General features: G+C 40.3%; 1 protein-coding gene across 8 annotated transcripts in view; it reads left to right on the top strand.

Annotated features, from left to right (window-relative positions):
• The window catches only part of rmnd1 (required for meiotic nuclear division 1 homolog), a 110,735-nt gene that overhangs the window by 17,912 nt on the left and 77,934 nt on the right, over positions 1-14,889 (top strand). The gene's annotated exons all lie outside the window — the stretch shown is intronic.

Below are 14,889 nucleotides of genomic sequence, written 5' to 3'. Positions count from 1 at the left end.
CATTTGTGTACTGCTAGAGGATAAGTGTACACTTGACCAAATTGCCGATTGAATGGCAGTAGTGTGCTTAGTCCTTTTTTGAGATCTTTTGTATTTTATCAATTACACCAGCAGATCTCCTGTGATTTAACTCAGTGAGATCCAGCATTACACTATTATAATGAATGGAGCATTGCAGATGTAGCACAGTATATTATACAAAAGTTGATCTCCTATGTATTGGACAGAGAAAAAACTTCCTATAACTATCTTTCTGCTTTTTTTTGTATTGCTATTTGTCTGTTTGTCTCTCCCACACACATTTCCATTCACATTTTTACTATCTTTCCCTCTGCAGTAAAAAAAAACCCTTGAAAATAGCTACATAAAATTTGTTCTAAGCTTGTTTCTAAACATTTTGGCAAATCAAAGCCACACATTGTTATAGCCCGAGGAAAGAGACACTTCCAGTTGGACTGCCTATTGCACTAGTACATGTTGGGAGATTTCTACACACTTGCATATCCTCAAACTGGCATACTGAGAAGTGTAGGCACAAATGTAATTGGTATTCCCTTCATTGATATCTATTTCGTTCAGTTCACATTTTTGGCAAAAGTATCCATTGCAAGCTCTGAATTTTGAGAGTCTGAGGCTATGTTAAATATTAATGAAGGTATGCAAGAAAATATTGTAGTTAACCTTCCAGTACACACAATTAGCTTATATTTGCTCTAGTAGAAACTTTATTTTGAGTATTTCATATCTGTATTGCTAAACAAGAATATATTGAGCAATTTTGATTCTGATTGTTTAGTCAGTTACTTTTAAAATTCAAAGTTAACCAATATATACACAGTATTAATGGAATAAATGAAAGAGCTTTGGTTGAATTAATACTTTTGTAAACTACTACGGATAATAAGTATGTATTTGAGGAATTTAAAGACTGCTTAACACCCCAAAGGTTGATGTCCTACTGAATTCATAAAATCTTACTGCAATTAGGAAAACAAAAGTAGTTTTAATGGATTTATATTTGGATTGGTAAGCATTAGAAATAAGATCTAGTTTTAAGTGGGTTTAATTTAATGTTTGTGTACCTGAAAGGGTTAAACCTTTTTGTTAGATTCATGCTGGACATATTTGTATATGTCGGGGTTGGTTAAGTTCCAACTGTGTTTCTATTGTGCTTAGAGAGGGCTACAGCATGAAGAATAAATAAAAGGCATAGGCATATGGGTGTTGCTTAGCAACTGGAGCCATGTAAAAGAGAGAAGCTTTTAAGCTTTGTTTATCTAATTTGTGGGCAGTTGAAGAAGGGTAGTGAGAGAGAAAGCAACTCTCTCAGCTCTGCTAGAAGCAGTTGGTTTAAAAGGCTAGAGGGGAACATCTCTCCCCGCTTGGCTGGAAGAGAAGCCATACCACGAGTGATGGTGAAGAAAAATACAGGGATCTGAAGAGGTAGTTAAGGAAACTGGAGAAATTAGAAGAAGTTTCCAATAAATCAGAGGTTAAAAGGAACTAGAACAGAGCACTGTTCAGTAAAGACAGACAGAGCTGAGAAGAAGGCTGAGAACCAGGAAGATATCTGGCATGATTTTCCGGTGTGTGAGATTTGACTACAGCACTTGGAACATGAGTTAAAATAACTATGGAAATCAATGGCTAGATCTCTGAATTTGTGTAAAAGTAGTTAAGACAAAAAAATCCGAAAGGGGTTGAGGTAAAATTGTAGACTGAATTCGCTGTTAAAAGTAGAACGGAAGCTTATTTAAAAGTGCCATTTTGAAAACCTGATCTAGATTTTGGAATGGAAATCGCTCAGGGAAAGTGTAATTGTGAAAGAAGATTTTAAAATGTATTTTTGGGAGTGGAAACTCGTGTGTGAATCATCTGGGGGGATTCTGAGGAGACATCCACAAATATTCCCTTGTGGTTCATGGGTTCATGTGGAGAGTGTATTTGACACAGTCATCTTGTGTGCTTAAAAGGGACTTTGTTTTAATGAGATCATTATAGATCAAGATGTACTTTGTATTCCGTGTTAATCATAAAATCTGTGTGTAATTGTTAAGCTAAAGGGGGAGAGGGGAAAGGAGGAGGAGTATGGGAAAATCGTATCGCCTTTTTAAAAATGTTTTTTCATGTTTAATGTTTTTTTTCCTGTTAAAACTAATTTGCAGTTCTGTGACTCTGTTCCTCCACTTTTTTTTAAAAAAAAAGTAAAATTAAGGTCTTTTGAGCCAGGGTTCCATCCTGGAATCTTCCCGTCCAGTTATAACATCAACTGGGATTATAACACAGCACAGATGGACAACATTTGGCACCTCATGCCTGTGTTGGATCATTGAAAGAAGTATCCAGTTAGTTCCACTCCCCTTCTCTTTCCTCATAAACCTGCAAATTTCTCCCTCTAATTCCCTTTGGAAAGTTACTATTGAATCAGCTTCCACCACTCTTTCAGGCAGTGCGTTCCAGATCATTATAATTCACTGCATTTTAAAAAGTTCATGTCATCTTTGGCAGTTACTTTAAATTTGTGTTTTCTGGTTACCCACCATTCAGCAAGTGGAACAGGTTCTCCCTATTCTATCTGAAGACATCATGATTTCAAATGTAGGGAGAGAAAAGAGCTAATGTTTTGAGTTCAGAACTGGACCCGAAATGTAAGCTCTTTTCTCTCCCGACAGATTCTACCAGACCTGCTTAGATTTTCCAACATTTTCTCTTTGGTTTCAGATTCCAGTAACCGCAGTAATTTACTTTTATGATTTCAAATGTCTCTGTTAAATTGCCTCTAACTTCCCATGCTCTAAGGAGAACTCTCCCTACTTTTCTAGTCTTTCTGCTTATCTGAAGTGCCCCATCCCAAATTGCAAAAACATATTGGGTGGGATTCTCCCATTCGGCAGCAGAGTGTCCACGCCATCGGAAACACGTCGCGATTCACGACGGCATGAACGGGCCGCTGGGAGTACCGATTCTGGCCCTTACAGGGGGCCAGCGCGGCGCTGGAGCAGTTCACGCTGTTCCAGCCTCCCAGCCTTGCGCGAACTGTGCGCCAAGCCAATCCGTGCATGCCGGTGGCCTCCCTCAACGTGCCTGCCCTGACGCAACATGGCATGGGAGTTCAGGGGCCGGCGAGTTTTAAAAAAAAAAAAAAAAAAAATAGGCCCGGGGAGCGAGAGGCTGGCCCGCCGATCGGTGGGCCCCGATCGCGGGCGAGGCCCCATCAGAGGCCTCCCCACAGGCCGCCCCCCGACCATGCGCGCAGAGTTCCCGCCGGCTGCGACCAGGTGTGGACGGCCCTTGCGGGACTCTGCCTTTTTAGAGTGGCCGCTCGGCTCATCCGGGCCGGAGAATCGCCCGCGTAGAGCGGCCCGCGACCGGCGCCAGTGGCGCCGATTCTCCGCTATGCGGAGGCCCGGCGTGGGGCTGGGAGAATCCCGCTCATAAAGTCGTTCATTACAACTTAATTTTTGACCTCAGTTCAAATTAAGAAATTTGCATTTCCCCAACATATCAAAAGACACCCCTTTCCCTAAAAGTTCTTTGTAAATGGTTATTTCGGTGAGGATCAACATTTTATCATTATTGCTGAATCAAAAGCTAAAGAATTTAGAGCTTTAAACAAGGAATTTATTTTGAGGTGAGTGATAATGGCAATCATTTTAGCAAAATGTCTACTGTATGGTAACAGACTGAAAATCAAATCTATGAAAATGTTTGTTCTATTACATTAGCCAACATATATTCAACTAGAACTTGAGGAAAATAAGTCAAATAGTAAATTAGTTTGTCTATTTTAGTCTGGATTCTCTTCCATCTAGGACCCAAGAGGGTCCCAAAATAAAATTGAAATTTAGGAAGTCTCAATGGCTTTACTGAGGCACTAAATTAGTAATACCCCTCACAATCAAAGTACAGTTGACGTCAGAAAGATTGAGAGTGGGCGGCAAGGTGGCACAGTGGTTAGCACTGCTACCTCAGCACTGAGGACCCAGGTTCGACCCGGCCCAGGGTCACTGTCCGTGTGGAGTTTGCACATGGGTCTCACCCCCACAACCCAAAGATGTGCAGGGTAGGTGGATTGGCCACACTGAATAGCCCCTTAATTGGAAAAATTGGGTACTTTAAATTTAGAAAATGATTGAGAGTGGTGCTGTTGAAGCTAAGCCATGTTGTTAGAGTTACTGCATCTGGGGTGGATTTGGGTATTATTGGGGTGTGGGGGGGAAAGGAGGTTGAGGAAGAAAATTTGTGCCAGATAACTTTGGAGGTTAAAAATATTTATTCCCATTAATGTGAATACAGAAAATGCTATTATTCAATTATAGCTTCAGATATAGAATTATTGAAAGGATCACAGGACAGAGAGTGTTATTAGCACAGCTTGACACACCTAGTTGTAGAAATCTCTCTAGAATTATGTTATTAACTTCAACTCTCAAAGGCAGAATTATTGTTCACAGGATTGGGCATCACTGGAAAGTCAGTATTTATTGCCTCATTACTAAATTACCATTGAGAAGATGGTGTGGGCTGCCTTCTTGAACCACTGCAGTCCTTGCGGTATAGGTGCACACACACTGTTAATAGAGAGAAAGTTTCAGGATTTTGATCCAATGACCATGAAAGAACAGTGGTATATTTCTAAGTCAGGTTGTTTTGGGACTATGGGGAACATGCAGGTTATTGGGTTCCTATGCCCTTGTCATTCTAGGTGGCAGAGGTTGCAGATTTGGAGGATGCTGTTGGTGAATTGCTGCAGTGTGTTTTGTAGATAACACACTGTGACCATGTTGGGTCCGTGGTGGAGGGAGTGAATGTTTACGATGGTGAATGGCATGCCAATCAAATAGCTGCTTTATGCTAGATGGTGTCAAGTTCTTTGAGTGTTATGGAGCTGCTTCTCAATCTAGGTAAGTGCATGCCGTCACACTTCTGACTGGTTCCTTGTAGATGATGAACAGACTTTAGGGAGTCGGGAGGTAAGTTACTCACCGCAGAATAACCTCTGACATGTTCCTGAAGCCACAATATTTATGTGGCTGGTCCAGTTAAGTATCTGGTCAATGGTGACACCCAAGAAGCCATTGTGGTGGATTTGTCAAGAGCTTTAATTGTTTATTAAACTGTTGGGGATGAACTGAGGATTCATTTTCCTGCTGCGTTTTAGAGCAGTTTGAATAGGCTCCAGTCCTATTCCTTACTGGCTGGCTATCTGAATTAGAAATGGAGATGGTTTAATTCTCTGTTGTTGGAAATGGTCATTGCCTGGTATTTGTGTGACATCAATCTTATTTGCCACTTAATCAGTCCAAGTTTGAATGTTGTTCAGGTCTTACTGCAAGGGGGCATCGAATAAGAGCAGTTGCAAATGGAACTGAACACCGCAATCATCAGTAAGCATCCTGCTTCTGACCTTCTAATGAAAGAAACATCATTGATGAGGCAGCTAAATATGGTTGGGCCTAGGGCACTGCCCTTTGGAACTCCTGCAGTGATATCTTAGGGATGTGATGATTGGCCTCCAACATTCACAACCATATTTCTTTGTAAGGTAATACTCAGGCCAGTAGAGAGTTTCGCCCCGATTACCATTAACTTCAGTTAGCTCAGGCTCCTTAGTACCATACTGTTGAATGCTGCCTTCATATCAGGGGCTTTCACCCGTCTCTCAATTCTTGCGTTCAATTCTTGTCCAAGTTTGGACAAGACTATAACAAGTGAAGTCTGGAACAAAGAGTGGTGCTGGCAGAAAACAAACTGGTCATCGTGAACAGACTACTGTTGAATGAATGTTGCTTGATTAGTGTTGTTGATGACACCTGCCATCACCTTGCTGATGATTGACTATGGGGCAGTAATTTGTAAGATTGGAGGGTTAATCCTTTATTTGTGGATATGACACTGGTCAGTTTTCCACAATGTTGGATAGTTTTCAGTGTTGTAGCTGTACTGGAACAGCTTGGCTCGAGACATGGCTAGCACTAGAGGACTCGTGTTCAGTTTTTCAGCCAGGTTGTTCAGTGCCACGGCCTCGAAAGGGTCTGGAGTGCTCAGCCGTTTCTTCATATCATGTGGAGTGATTCTAATTGGCTGAAGACTGACGTATGCAATGATGCAGACCTCAGGAGGAATTCAATATGAATGGATCATTCTCTTGACATTTCTGGCTAAATGTGGTTCCAGATGTTTGTACCTTGTTTTTTTGCAATGGCATGCTGGGCTCTGCCCTCATTGAGGATAAGGATGTTCATAGAGCCACCTCCCATTAGTTGTTTGATTGTCCACCACCATTCATGACGAGAGGTGGATTGCTGATTATGGGTTTGCTCAGCTCTAGCTATAGCAAGCTGCTTCCCTTATTTGGCATTCGTGGCTAAACCTGTTGCTGTATGTGACAGATCGTGAGAGTGCCCTGTGGCTCTCTATTAAAACTTCCAAGTGTGGTGTTGTAGGCTTGTTGCAGGTGTTTTCTTCACCATATTGCTACACTTTATAACTTTGAAAAGAAAATGCCGTATCTCCACCATTATTTTTGTGTTGCAGTTAAAAATGAGCATTGGATTATGGTCATTCAATTCATCTGTTTTCGACTTGAGACCACTTAAATGGGTGGAGAAACCCAAAACTCATACAGCGAAATACAAAATCCCAATTAGTTTAGACTGAATTAAATCAATATTTAAACGTAAAAGTCGATTTGCCATCTCCCATATGCTGCAGCATTTTATGCTAGTCTGAAACCCTGTACTACACACTTTCTTCACCAAAGGGACAGGCAGACCCAGTATTCCTGATCTCTGGCAAGGCATCTGCCAAGTGTCCATTGGAGATCATGTGCAGAGGATGGCATTAGTTGAAACTCCCTAATTATGCTTAACGTTTTACTTCCTCAGGGGAGTCTGTGCTCCAGACATATCTGGAATTAAAAGTTTAATGAAAGCCATGAAACCATTGATGATTGTCTTTAACAATCCATCCGGATTGCTAATGTACATTAGGGAAGGAAATCAGCCATCCTTGCCTAGTCTGGCCCACATGTAACTCCAGATCCACAGCTATGTGATTGACTCTTAAATGGCCTCGCTAACCACTCAGTTCAAGGGCAATTAGGAATGGGCAACAAATGCTGGCCCAGCCAGCAGAGCCCACCTCCCATGAATGAATTCAAAAAATGACACTCAGCCAAAATCAGAAACCACTGAAGTGATTGTGGGAGGGAATGCCTGATGAAATGATGTTCTGCGTTCATTGCAGATAATCCAAACATACAAAAATAAAGCACTAGTTTAATTTGTTGCAGCTTTTGTTTTCTTCAATATAGAATTCAGTGAGTAAAGGAAAAACTACCCTGTTTAGTGAAATGATTTAATAAACGAGGGAAATTGTAAGCGTTTATGTGCGAAACCTTTACAGTGACAGATGTAAGTATCAGTTTGAAATATTGAAAAAAAACACTATTTATTTACATGCCACTGATTCCACAAGTCCATGAACATCTGGGTATTATCCACTGAACTAACAGTTATTTTATAAGCTCGTTACAGGCTCTTTTAGATAAAACATGGGGAATCCCCACACTAATAGAAAACTACTAGATTTATGATGCTTGAATGTTAGCAGATGTAACTCTTGAAATAGCATTTGAAGTCCTCACATTTGTTATTATAATTGAAGCTGAACTATAAAAACTTTACAACTGAGCAAATTAAACAACACAAAAGATTACACACTTGTTCTATGATAAACATATTTAAATGTTTAGAGCCATAAATACATTTGTGTGCATCACTTCTTAAATACTTGCATGGTTGAATTAAACCCTTGCTACTTGGATTTTTCTCAACTTGGATTTTTTAATAGAATTTTTGCCCAACTGTTTCACAGTTGCCATGGGAATTTTATATACACACAACTATTACTCAGCATTTCCTCTCGCACACACTGAACTGTTTTCTTCAGATCAAAAGGTTTAGCCTTTAACTTTGTAAATATGCTGAACTTTATACAATTCCGGTCTAATTTCCTTTTTCCTTAATTATTCTCATCAAGCAATCAAGTGATGTTCCCCACAATAGTGTTAAAAAGTAACCTGTGATTATCACTCTCTCCAGTTGCACCGTCTGGACCTGTAAAGACTTAATTACCTGCAAAGACTCTCATTCAAAGTATCATCTTGCATCGTTTAATTAATCTATACATGTGTTTGTGGAACTCACCTGATGAATGTGCTGCGCTCCGAAAGATAGTGGTTCTAAATAAACCTATTGGACTCTAAACTGGTGTTGTAAGACTTCTTACTGTGTTAAAAAGGGAACCCCAGGATATTAATACAAATAATAATGAAGGAAATTGAGGGACTGGGAGGTAGAAGAAAAGTCATTTATTGCAGAGTAATTAGTCTCTACTTGGTTATGGGCTGGTTTAGCTCAGTGGGCTAGACAGCTGGTTTGTAATGCAAAACAAGGCCAGCAGCGCAGGTTCAATTCCCGTACCAGCTTACCCGAACAGGCGCCGGAATGTGGTGACAAGGGGCTTTTCACAGTAACTTATTACTTGTGACAATAAAAGATTATTATTGTTATCGTAGCATGGAGTTGATATGCCCGTTGGTGGCTGGGTTTTAGTGGTGGGAATCAGATGATGATGGTGCCGATGCAGACTGGGGAAGATAGTTGGTTTCAAATGGTCATTTCCCGGCACTTGTGTGATATAAGTATCTGCCAATTCAAGTTTGAATTTTGTCCATGCCCTCCAGTAGAATTGTACAGATTGCTGCATTATTGTAAAAATTGTGAATATTGATATCAGCCATAGAAGAATCCATAGAATCCCTACAGTGCAGACGGAGGTCTTTCGGCCCATTGAGTGTGCACCAACCCTCCGAAAGAGCACCCTACCTAGGGCCACTTCTCCACCCTATCCCCGTAACCCTGCCTAATCTGCACATCTTTGACTGGGAGGAAACTGGAGCACCCGGAAGAAACCCACGCAGATAGTCACCCAAAGCTGTAATCGAACCCGGGTGCCTGATGTTGTGAGGCAGCAGTGCTACCCTCTGTGCCACAGTGCTGTTCCTTGACCTTGTATGAAGAGGTTCATTGGCGAAATAGCTGAAGATAATGATTGTGGTTGTTTGAAGTTGTTCGTCTCGGCTCCAGGACATCATTACAGGAATTGCTCAGGGTAGTACCCTCAGCCCAACCATCTTCAGTTGCTTCATCCATGACCGTCTCTCCATCTTAATCCCAAAGCCCATCCAACATCTTCATGACACAAGTCAGGAGTATGATGGAATACCTTCCATTTGCTTGGATGTGAGCAACTCCAACAACTTTCAAGAAATCAACACGATCCAGGACAAAAACAGCTCACTTCATTGGTGTCCTGTCTACCACCTTAAATATTCACTCCCTCCGCCATTGACGCATAGTGGCAGCACTGCAGCAACTCACCAAGGTCCCTTCAACAACACCTTTTAAACCAGTAATCCCCACCTCCTAAAAGGACAAGAGCAGCAGTTGCATGGGAACACTCACTACTGCAAATTCCCCTCCAAGCCACACAGCAAATTGACGTGGAGCTATATTGCCATTCCATCACTGTCATTAGGTCAAAGTCCTGGAGCTCCCTTCCTAACAGCGCTGTGGGTGTACTTACACAGATGGACTGCGGTGGTTTAAGAAGGTGGTTCACCACAACTTTCTCGACTGCAATTAAGGATGGACAAACTATGTTAGGCTATCCAGTGATGCCCACATCCCATGTACGAATAAAAAAAGGCTCAAACTATGACAAGATTAGGAGTTGAATAGTTTCTCTGGAACTCAAACTGAACACCAACGAGTAAGTGACACTTGATGGTACTATTCCATCATTCACTTTCCGCTAGCTGGAAGGATGAACTAAATCATTTAGCAGGAGAAATAATAGGAACATAATTCAACAAAGTGGTATCATGAGTCCCTTTGATGCAAAGCTCATACAAGTGCTGTGTTTTTAAAAGTTTTCTTGTAAATAAAGGTGCTGCAGTGATTTCTCCAATGTAACTGGAATCCATGACAATCATATTAATCTCATCCCTTTATCAGATCTTTGAGGAAGGATAATGATGAAGGATGAGTCCGAAGACGTCCTATCCCCACTAGCCCCAGATTCCAGATAGTTACTGGTAGAAGATCCAAAAGCAAGAAAGGAACAAGGAAAATATTGAACAGCGAGAGAGGGGAAAAGCGAGAGGAGGGAGAATAGAGAAAGAGATGTGGGTAAAAAAGCAATACGATATATGATTGAAAGATGGATGAATAACGCTGGCATGAAATAGCAACTGGTCCAACCAACCTGTCTCGGATAGTTCTTTGATGAAGTGATGAGGATTGATGAAGGTAATGTAGTCGGTGTTGTATATATGGACTTTCAAAAGGCATTTGATAAAGTATCACATAACTCTGGTGGCAAAATTGAGGCCCAGGAGATTAAAGGAACATTGGATACAAAATTGGCTAAGGGACAATAAGCAGAGTCATGGTGAACGATTGTTTTTCAGATTGGAGAGCATACGGTGGTGCCTCCCTAGTGTCAGTAATAGGGCCACTGCTGTTTCTAATGTATATGAATGAGTTGGACCTTGGTATATAAGGGCACAATTTGAAAGTTTTCTCACAACGCAAACTCAGAAATGTAATAAACAATTAGGAGTATAGTAACAGAAGGATGTTGATGACTGATGAAATGGACAGGCACATGGGAGATGAAATTTTAATGCAGAGAAGTATGAAGTGATGCATTTAGGTTGGAAGAATGAGGAGAGGCAGTATAAACCACAATTTTAAAGAGATTGCATGTACAAAGATGTGCATAAATCACATTAACGTGACAAGTTTCGAAGGCTGTTAACATATATATGGGATCTATGACTTTATAAACCGAGGCAGCATAGAGCACAAAAGAAAGCATGTTTTGCTAAATCTTTTTTAAGTTACTGATTAGACCCTATCGATGGAGTTCCGTGTTCATTTCTAGGCACCACATTTTAGGAAACATGTCAGCCAAGAGAGGGTATATTGAGATTTACTAGAATGATCCCAGGGATATGGGATTTGAGTTGTATTGGCTCTTCGGTTAAAGAAGATTTAATGAGTATTTTAAAAATCATAAAAGTTTTTAATACAGTAAAAAAGGAGAAACTGAATCTGGTGGCTGAAGGTTGGTAACCAGAGAACAGATTTCAGGTATTTGGCAAAAGAGTCCGAGGCGAACTGAAAAGAGGTTTTTTTATTCGGGGATTTTCTACAATCTGGCACCACTTGAAAGGATGGAGAAAGCAGATTCAATAATAGCTTTCAAAATAAAATTGGATAAATATTTAAGGGAGTAATTTTTGTTTCCCCAAAAGCCATTTGTACATCTGAAACCGCTCTGGCCAAAGTGTTGGTTTTCATTTCCTCATACTTAGCTATGCTGATTAATTTTTGGATGGATTCCAGGAATGCCAGAGAATTACAAGTAGATACTACTTGCCTTCCTTGTAGAAACTCAACAGAAGTTACTCCAAAACAAAATCACAATTTATTTGATGTCAAGAAATTTTTCTGTAATTTTCAACCAAGTCCTGCGACCTTAGAATCAAAATTTTGGGCCTGTTATTTTGGGAATGAAACAACAGATTTTGTAATAGGTAGCAGACTATTCGCGAGTAGAATTAAAGCTCAGTTGATTAGGCATTTGATTACATCACAGGATAAATTTTCGAATGTTCTGGGCTAGTATCTGTGAGGCAGTTCACTCAACATTATTACCATTTCGGCCTTTTTTCTAAAAATGGTTTGACTTTTGGGGGATCGATTATGAAGGAAGACTTTATGAATGTACCTCCTAGTGTGTAGAATTGAGTTAATATCATTTGATATGTGGACAATAACTGAATGTGGGAGAGCAATGCCTTGCATAGCATACATACTGAAGTCGGGTGATTCTGATTCTCCAAATATAAATCATCCTTCACATGCCAAGCTTGCATTATCCACAGCCATTTTTTTTCTTTTCTGAATGGACCAGAAAATCCTATGACAGACTCTATTCATATAATATTTCTATTACTTTTGTGAGTTCGAAGATTTGTCATCCCTGAGAACAGCCTTGTACTGGAAGGGAAAATAGGAAGAATCATAGAATGCGTTATATTTACTAAGGGCTGGCTTAACTCAGTTGGCAGGACAGCTGGTTTGTGATGCAGAGCGAAGCCAGCAGCACGGGTTCAATATCCATACCGGCCGAGGTTATCATAAAGGCCCCGCCCCGCCTTCTCAACCTTGCCTTTACCTGAGGAGTTGTATTCCTCGGGTTAAATCCCCACCAGTCAGCTCTCCCCCTCAATTCTCTCACCGGCTGAGATTATTCATGAAGGCCCCGCCTTCTCAACCTTGCCCCTCTCCTGGGCTGTGGTGATCCTCAGACCACCAGGGCGGCACGGTGGTTAGCACTGCTGCCTCATGATGCCAAGGTCCCAGGTTTGATCCTGGCCCCGGGTCACTGTCCATGTGGAGTTTGCACATTCTCCCCGTGTTTGCGTGGATCTCACCCCAACAACCCAAAGATTTGCAGGTTAGGTGGATTGGCCACGCTAAATTGCCCCTTAATTGGAAAATAATAAATGGGTACTCTAATTTTTTTTTTAAAGTCACCATCAGTCAGCTCTTCCCCTTTAAAGGGGAAAGCAGCCTCTTGTCATCTGAAACTATGGCGACTTTATCTTTTTTAACCTCTTTTTACTACATTAAAAGTCTTAAAGAAGTTATGTTTTTCTTTTCTCCTGACACGTCTGAAAATGACTTGGCTAAATCTTAGGAATATCATGGATAACTTGTATTCTGAAAATGAAGAACTCTACTGGTACCAAAACTGCAGTTTCTTCTCTTGTAACAATATTTCCTATTTTCATCACTTTGGTGCCAAAATGAACTCCTTTGTCAACCATTTGCTTTACCATGTTGCTCTCTCCAGCACTTAACAATTGTTGCCACATTAGTGGGATGTTGTGGTTACAAAAGTGTCATAACCTGAGATTTTTGTTGCTTAACAATGGACTGTGATCAGATTGGAATTGTGACAGTCGGTGTTTCAAGTAACCATCTGAGGAACGAGCAGCGCTCCGAAAGCTAGTGATATCGAAACAAACCTGTTGGACTTTAACCTGGTGTTGTAAGACTTACTGTGCTCACCCCAGTTCAACACCGGCATCTCCACATCAAGTAACCATGACCATTGGTCAAATTCTGATTTTTGTGGCATAATTGAAAAGTAATATCTTTATCGCTATTGATGTGTGGAATTCCAGTTCATATATTTTTTAATAAATTTGTATATTCAGTGAAAAACCTGAATTCACAAAATGAACTGTGACCATGGAAATAAAGCATGCTTTGTCTCGTATGTCCTCTGTAAGTAACCTCTTGCTCATGATGCTGATGAGCTTGTCATTGACTGTGTGCAGTGACTGAACATATGATAATATTGGAATAAATTATCTACTTCAATGGGGAAATTATTTTAAATAGAAAATGTTATTTTTATTAAATTAAAGTAATGTATCTCATAAATAAGTAGTCCGGTTCTGGTACAGTGATGGTGCTTTACTGCAACTACTCTTACATTTCATTTCATTGGTCCATCTTGCTGAAGCCCATCGTTTGTTTGATGGAGTCAATAGAAATTTCTCCTTGTTACTTCCTCTGTTAAGTTCCCCCCCTCCTTTCTGTTTTTCTTATTCTAATTTTCTCTCTCATTCTCTATGCTTTTCTTTCTGCTACTTATCTCCCGAACTGCAAGATTTCGCAATCGCCTGAGTAAGAATATTAGATACTTAATTGATACACAAATACAAGCCTTGCTGATATATTTGTAATTCTGTTTACCAGACACATTTACAAAACCTTCTTTGACACAAAAATAACTTTGTGTCATGAATTATGTTACAAGATATTGTTTTCCTTTGTTTATAGTCAATTTGCAGTATTTGATTAAGATGCACCTATGTTTTGCTTATTCTTTCCTCCCAAAATCTTGCTCGTCTTTCTCAATTAATTACATAAAACTTTTTTGTTTTGCTTCCCCTTGCTTCTCACAATGGATTTGCAACTCATGCACAGCTGTCATTTGCCCGGGATCTTTTTAGCCTGCATATATCGCTGCCATTTTCGGCGCTGGCTAATTCTATCTGCAATGCCCGAGGTCGGTATCCAAATGCTGGATGAATTCCCATCAGTCCTGTACAGACATCAGTTGCCCCAGCAATGCAAAAAAAAAAAAATTATCCCAAGTGAATTTTTAATTATGCAATTTAGTATATTTTAAAATGTTTTTACTTATCTATTTTTGAAATGGTAGCTTCTTTCCCATCCATATGTTGCTTAAAGGCAGTGTGAGAACTCCAGGGAATTCTCCAATCAGGCTGTTGGTGAGTGGAGAATTTAATCTATTTCACAGTGAAGAGGAGAAAACATTGAGATAAGTCAGACATGGGAGATTGTCCAGCCCAACAGGGGATCAGCCTTTTGTACCTTCGTTTTCAGCTTTGATTCATTCGGCAAGAGCAGTAAAAATATTGACTGCTCATGTTCCTTAAAATAGCTCCAAGATGTAGTTAGTCCTGTGGAACTCTATCTCCTCACAGTTGATTCCTTGAAGAGAGAATAGGATGCAAATCTGAGGAAAATCAGGAATAAAATAATTGTTAAAATTATGTAGCAAATTATCATGATGGGTGTTTGCAGAAAATATTCACCGTCCAACTCTCATTTTTTCGAGCATATACAAGGCCAGGCCCTAATTTTCTTCTAGAAGTGGTATGGTGGGGGGGGGACCAGCAGCTTTTGAAACCAATCCAATTTTTCATGTAAC

This window comes from Scyliorhinus torazame, chromosome 1, assembly GCF_047496885.1.
Source record: "Scyliorhinus torazame isolate Kashiwa2021f chromosome 1, sScyTor2.1, whole genome shotgun sequence".
Lineage (NCBI taxonomy): Eukaryota > Metazoa > Chordata > Chondrichthyes > Carcharhiniformes > Scyliorhinidae > Scyliorhinus > Scyliorhinus torazame.
Note: the sequence above shows the minus strand (reverse complement) of the source record. Positions and strands in the feature narration are given on the sequence as shown.